Raw genomic sequence first — 7,579 nt, 5'->3', positions numbered from 1 at the left:
CAACAAAATAAAAACGAAACAACACAAAACATGTCCAATTTGTGTTTTCAATATAATCATTGCAGCATGGTCAAACTCTGAGTAGTTTGCCCATTAAATAGAACTGAGTCCTTTGCTTCCCAAATCCCCTCTGGAAGCCATCAACTGTGAAGAGTTACCCTTCATCATCCTTATTACACTTTTCAAGAGTTCTCCTTGATAGATTCTGGTTTTGGCTGTTACTTTTGTAGGGAAGGGTTTTTGGTGATGGTAGGGTTGTCAGAGAAGCCTTCCATGTCCCTCTTTCTCCACTGTGCATCTGAAGTCATTGGTATCACTGTCAAAGTCACTTCCCTGCACTTTATAGTCAGTGGGAGAACAGACCATGGGCTTCCAGGCGAGCTTCTGGTGAAAACTCAGACTGTAAACCTGGTTCCTAGTTGCAGTAGGACCACAGACCCAGACAAGGCTTTTCAAGTTAGACATGACCAGACCACAGATGACAAACCTGGTCTGAGCAGCATAGGTCATTCACATCAACAAGGCCCTCATCAGCAGTACAGATGATTAAAGTCAACATTATCTCAGGATGCATTGTAGAGCACAGACATCCACTTATCCTTCAGTGGTATCATGAGCCACAAACATCATCACAGATGCCAGCCTCAATAGGATTTCAAGACATGGCCCTTTGCAGCAGCATGGACCATAACTTCACTATTGTTTCAGGTGACAGCACAAGCCACTGAAATAAATATGGATTTAGATAGCAGCACAAACCATGAACATGGCATTCTGTGGTAACTCAGACCTCTGATATTAACCCCGACCAGGGTATCATCAGAACCACTGACACACATAGGCCCTTCAGTGGCACCAAGGACCATAAGTTGTTCTTCAAATAAGGTCCAGTCCAAAAAAATGGACCATTCCTCCTCTCTGGTCTCTGTCATTGCCCAGAGCCAAGATGATTCTGTGCCTTGGCAGAGAGATATGTTTAGAGAATGGTGGTGTGTGTGTTTAGGGGGCAGGGTAAGAAATGACTTTGCATAAGCTCAAGGTTGCTGCAGAGCATCCTGCCATTGACCCTACTGAGCAAGGCCATGTTCCATGTTGATCTTATTCCTCTCTCATACCTGTCACCACCCTGATGACTCCAGGTTTCTCCCTCTCTACAACACAGGCACAGCTCCTTTCTTCTATATTTCCCACCTTTCTGTTACACGTTTTCTTTGTAGTGTCACCTAGTTTGCCTGCAGCACCGGCAGTAGCAAGCTTGGATTTTGAGTCAGCCAAGGTGGCTTCTTCCTTAACCCATATATCTTTATCTTTAAAAAAAATCTGCTAAATTTTTCTATGGTAGTTTCAAATTTTTAAGTCTTGGATTAAAGACTATGACCCATTTTTGAGTAAATTTTAGTACAGAATATTAGATGAGCATTTACATTTGTCTTCTAATGTGAATGCCCACTTTCCCCAGTGCTAATAGTTGATGCATCTATCATTTTTACAATATAGGTTCCAGGCAATTTGTCCAGATTCAGATGGTATCTATGCAAGTTTATTTATGAATCTTCTAGTTTATTCCAACGTGGGGTGTCTGGGTGTGTGCATGCTGATGCCAAGTTATCTAAATCATTATTTCTTTGTAATATAGTTTGAAATAGCATGTTTATACCTCTTTTCCTAAGGATGGATCTGGCTATTTGGAACTCTATTTGCATTCTTAGGAATTTTAGGTCTTTCTTTGTATTTATATGAATAATAACATAGGCATACTGATTGCATCAACCATACACTTTCATTTAGTCAAAATGGTTATTTTTTTAAAATATTAATTCTGCTAGCCAGTGAACATAAAATAACACTTCTATGTTCTACTGTTTTTAATTGGTTTCTTTAGTGTTTCATTGAAAAAAATCATTCATATTCTCCATTAAGCTCATTTTTCAGAATTTTAACTTCTATTGTGAATGCTACTGTTTTCCCAATATTATCCTTAGCTGATGCACTACTAATGCATTTAAAAGGATGCTGATATTCATATTGACAGTATATCCTGTTATATTGATGAATTTGTTAGTTCTAAAAGTCTTTTGATAGGATATTTTAAAGTCTTCTAAGTAAAATATCCTATCATATGTAAGAAGAAAAATTGAAAATTCCTATATTTTTATCTCTTTTATTTATTTTATTGTTGTCTTTTTTTTGTTAAAAATTCATTTCTGTGATTTACTTTGTTGGAGACTTTTACTTACTACATTATTTTCACTAGTTATAATTGATTGTATTTAGGCCTTGTAGCATATTGTATCAGTTTTTGTGGGTCATGAATATCTGGAAATTTTCCAATTCATTTTAGCATTTCCAATTATTTGGAATACAATGTAGTTTTACATTCATGTGTGTGTGTGTGTGTGTGTGTGTGTGTGTGTGTGTGTGTGTATACATGCACTTGTTACAATGTGCATGTGAATGTCACAGGACAACATTCAGGACTCTGCCTTCCTTCTAAAAAGTGAATTTTGGGAAAGCACTCCTTCTTGTAAGGGTTGTGGTAAGAGCTTTCATACCAAATCACCTTGCCAATTCTGGGAAACAGATATTATACACAGTTTCTAGTCATCATCTGAATTCAGAGCACCTCCTGTAACCATCTTCTTTCTGGCTTTCAATTTATTACTTCTATTCACATCTGGTCTATTTTCCTTTTGGTTAGTTTGATAGTATTTCCAAAGACCCAACTCATTGTTATATTAATCTTTGTGTTATATTAAATTCTTTTATTAATTACATAATTTATTTTTACCACATACTTTCTTCTGTTTTAGATGCAGACTGTTTATAGGTTTCATAATACAGTGAGGAGATTTATTTAAAAACACCTTCACTTCTTAATGTAGCTTTTCATATCTATAAATATTCCTCTTATAATCACATTCATTGTATCTCAAAGATTATAATTTGTTGTGCTTCCATTTTTATTTGATTTTAAGACAAATAAAATTACTCTCTATTCTTTTCAAAGATCCCGTGATTCGCTAATTGTATTACTTAGAGTTAAAGTGCTGGGAATTGACATCATAACTATGCCAATTCTTACTAAAGGAAACATTGCATTCAGACTGGCATATAGTTCATATGCGTAGTCCATTATTGTCATGGCAGGAAGCATGGTGGCATGTGGGCAGACATGGTGCTAGAGAAGTAGCTTGGAGTCCTAAATCTGGATCTGCAGACAGCAGGAAGAAACTAGGCACTGGCCCTGGCTTTAGCACCTGAGACCTCAAAGCACTCTCCCAGTAGCATAGTTCAAAAACACCCCACCTATTCCAGCATGTCCATACTTTCTGAAAGCACCACTCCCTATGGAGCTATGGAGGGTCTTTTCATTCTAACTACTATACTAAGCAAATTGTTCTGTATTTCTGTATCTCAAAATATTTACCTGATATTGATATCCATTTTCATCCTACTATTATTTGGTAAGATGTAAGAAATTATTTCAGGGTTATTTCTCTATATTTTTAAAAACTTGTTTCTTAGCCAAATATATGAGCCATTTTGTAAAACATTCAATATATTGTATAAAAGAATCTGTAATTGTTAGGTGGAATGTTTCTTAGTTGTCTGTTAAATTTAATTTCTTCACAGGGCAGTAAAACTTTTTTTTTTTAATTTTTATTAGGTATTTTCCTCATTTACATTTCCAATGCTATTCCAAAAGTCCCCCATACCCTCCCACCCACTCCCCTAACACCCACTCCCACTTTTTGGCCCTGGTGTTCCCCTGTACTGGGGCATATAAACTTTACAATTCCAATGGGCCTCTCTTTCCAGTGATGGCTGGCTAGGCCATCTTTTGATACATATGCAGCTAGAGTCAAGAGCTCCAGGGTACTAGTTAGTTCATAATGTTGTTCTACCTATAGGGTTGCAGATCTCTTTAGCTCCTTAGGTACTCTCTCTACCTCCTCCATTGGGGTCCCTGTGATCCATCCCATAGCTGACTGTGAGCATCCACTTAGGTGTTGCTAGGCCCCGGCATAGTCTCACAAGAGACAGCTATATCTGGGTCCTTTCAGCAAAATCTTGCTAGTGTATGCAATGGTGTCAGCATTTGGAAGCTGATTATGGGATGTAACCCTGGATATGGCAGGCTCTAGATGGTCCATCCTTTCGACACAGCTCCAAACTTTGTCTCTGTAACTCCTTCCCTGGGTGTTTTGTTTCCAATTCTAAGAAGGGGCAACGTGTCCACACTTTGGTCTTCGCTCTTCTTGAGTTTCATGTGTTTAGCAAATTGTATCTTATATCTTGGGTATCCTAAGTTTCTGGGATAATGTCCACTTATCAGTGAGTACATATTGTGTGAGTTCCTTTGTGATTGGGTTACCTCACTCAGGATGATGCCCTCCAGGTCCATCCATTTGGCTAGGAATTTCATAAATTCATTCTCTTTAATAGCTGAGTAGTACTCCATTGTGTACATGTACCACATTTTCTGTATCCATTCCTCTGTTGAGGGGCATCTGGGTTCTTTCCAGGTTCTGACTATTATAAATAAGGCTGCTATGAACATAGTGGAGCATGTGTCCTTCTCACCGGTTGGAACATCTTCTGGATATATGCCCAGAAGAGGTATTGCGGGATCCACTGGAAGTACTATGTCCAATTTTCTGAGGAACTGCCAGACTGATTTCCAGAGTGGTTGTACAAGCTTGCAATCCCACCAACAATGAAGAAGTGTTTCTCTTTCTCCACATACTCACCAGCATCTGCTGTCACCTAAATGTTTTATCTTAGCCATTCTGACTGGTGTGAGGTGGAACTCAGGGTTGTTTTGATTTGCATTTCCCTGATGATTAAGGATGTTGAACATTTTTTCAGGTGCTTCTCTGTCATTCGGTATTCCTCAGGTGAGAATTCTTTGTTCAGCTCTGAGCCCCATTTTTAATGGGGTTATTTGATTTTCTGGAGTCCACCTTCTTGAGTTCTTTATATATATTGGATATTAATCTCCTATCTGATTTAGGATAGGTAAAGATCCTTTCCCAATCTGTTGGTGGCCTTTTTGTCTTATTGACGGTGTCTTTTGCCTTGCAGAAACTTTGCAATTTTATTATGTCCCATTTGTAGATTCTCGATCTTACAGCACAAACCATTGCTGTTCTATTCAGGAATTTTTCCCCTGTACCCATATCTTCGAGGGTTTTCCCTACTTTCTCCTCAATAAGTTTCAGTGTCTCTGGTTTTATGTGGAATTCCTTAATCCACTTAGATTTGACCTTAGTACAAGGAGATAGGAATGGATCAATTTGCATTCTTCCATATGATAACTGCCAGTTGTGCCAGCACCATTTGTTGAAGATGCTGTCTTTTTTCCACCTGGATATAAAATTAACTCAAACAAGTCAATGGCCTTCCTGTACACAAAGGATAAACAGGCTGAGGAAGAAATTAGGGAAACAACACCCTTATCAATAGTCACAAATAATATAAAATACCTTGGCGTGACTCTAACTAAGGAAGTAAAAGATCTGTATGATAAGAACTTCAAGTTTCTTTTTTTGCTCCCTTGTCAAAGATTAAGTGACCATAGGTGTGTGGGTTCATTTCTGGGTCTTCAATTCTGTTCCATTGGTCTACTTGTCTGTCGCTATACTAGTACCATGCAGGGTTTTTTTTTTTTTTTTTTTTTTTTTTTTATCACAATTGCTCTGTAGTACAGCTTTAGGTCACGCATGATGATTCCACTAGAGGTTCTGTTATCCTTGAGAAGAGTTTTTGCTATCCTAGGTTTTTTGTTATTCCAGATGAATTTGCAGATTGCCCTTTCTAATTCGTTGAAGAATTGAATTAGAATTTTGATGGGGATTGCATTGAATCTGTAGATTGCTTTTGGCAAGATAGCCATTTTCACTATATTGATCCTGCCAATCCATGAGCATGGGAGATCTTTCCATCTTCTGAGATCTTCTTTAATTTCTTTCTTCAGAGACTTGAAGTTCTTATCATACAGATCTTTTACTTCCTTAGTTAGAGTCACGCCAAGGTATTTTATATTATTTGTGACTATTGATAAGGGTGTTGTTTCCCTAATTTCTTCCTCAGCCTGTTTATCCTTTGTGTACAGGAAGGCCATTGACTTGTTTGAGTTAATTTTATATCCAGGTACTTCATTGAAGCTGTTTATCAGGCTTAGGAGTTCTCTGGTGGAATTAGTAGGGTCATTTATATATACTAACATATCATCTGCAAAAAGTAATATTTTGCCATCTTCCTTTCCAATTTGTATCTCCTTGATCTCCTTTTGTTGCCGAATTGCTCTGGCTAGGTCTTCAAGTACAATGTTGAATAGGTAGGGAGAAATTGGGCAGCCTTGTCTAGTCCCTGATTTTAGTGGGATTGCCTCCAGCTTCTCACCATTTACTTTGATGTTGGCTACTGGTTTGCTGTAGATTGCTTTTATCATGTTTAGGTATGGGCCTTGAATTCCTGATCTTTCCAAGACTTTTATCATGAATGGGTTTTGTATTTTGTCAAATGCTTTCTCTGCATGTAACGAGTTGATCATGTGGTTTTTGTCTTTGAGTTTGTTTATATACTGGATTACATTGATGGATTTCCGTATATTGAATCATTCGTGCATCCCTGGGATGAAACCTCCTTGGTCAGGATGGATGATTGCTTTGATGTGTTCTTGGATTCGGTTAGCGAGAACTTTATTAAGGATTTTTGCATCAATATTCATAAGGGAAATTGGTCTGAAGTTCTCTATCTTTGTTGGGTCTTTTTGTGGTTTAGGTATCAGAGTAATTGTGGCTTCATAGAATGAGTTTGGTATAGTACCTTCGGTTTCTATTTTGTGGAATAGATTGTGAAGGACTGGGATTAGATCTTCTTTGAAGGTCTGATAGAACTCTGCTCTTAAGTATCTTTGATAGACTGTTCATTTTTGTAAATTAATCTTTTGTCTTTTAGGAGAAATTGGGTATTAAAAATCTCTTTCTCTTATGGATTTGATGTCTACTAAATTTATTATTTTCTATAGAAATTTTTGTTGAAATTTACTGTACTATGTTCAGGAATATACTTGAAATTTTTTCAAATGATAGAGGTACTGGCCTCTATACTAGTAGATAGAGGATTTGTTTATTTTAATTTTGTCTTGAAATCTGCTTTGTCATAAGTGTGTATAAGTTATCCTCCTTCCATTAGCAATTCTCACCCTGTGGATAGTGACCTCTCAAGGTGTCTCATATCAGATACTCTATCATTTATTTACATTTTTATTCATTACAGCAGGGAATTTAAATTTAGGCAGTAGCAGCAAACATAATTTTACAGGAGTAGGGGGTCATTGTATTAAAATATCATAGCATTCAGGAAGATTAAGAATCACTGTTCTAAATTCTATTTGCTTGGGATGCCATTTTATGTCTTTTAACTTTTTGGTTGTGTATGTCTTTGCCAGGGAGGTATGTTTCTACACATAACAAACATTTAAATACGTTCTATTAATCTACCGAGAATTACCTATATAATATACCAGATATGGTGGTTTGAATATGTTTGGAATAGCAAGTGACAATATTAG

This window comes from Mus caroli, unplaced genomic scaffold, assembly GCF_978045245.1.
Source record: "Mus caroli unplaced genomic scaffold, Mus_caroli_1 scaffold_1, whole genome shotgun sequence".
NCBI lineage: Eukaryota > Metazoa > Chordata > Mammalia > Rodentia > Muridae > Mus > Mus caroli.
The sequence above is the reverse complement of the archived record's forward strand: the minus strand, read 5'-3'. Positions refer to the sequence as shown.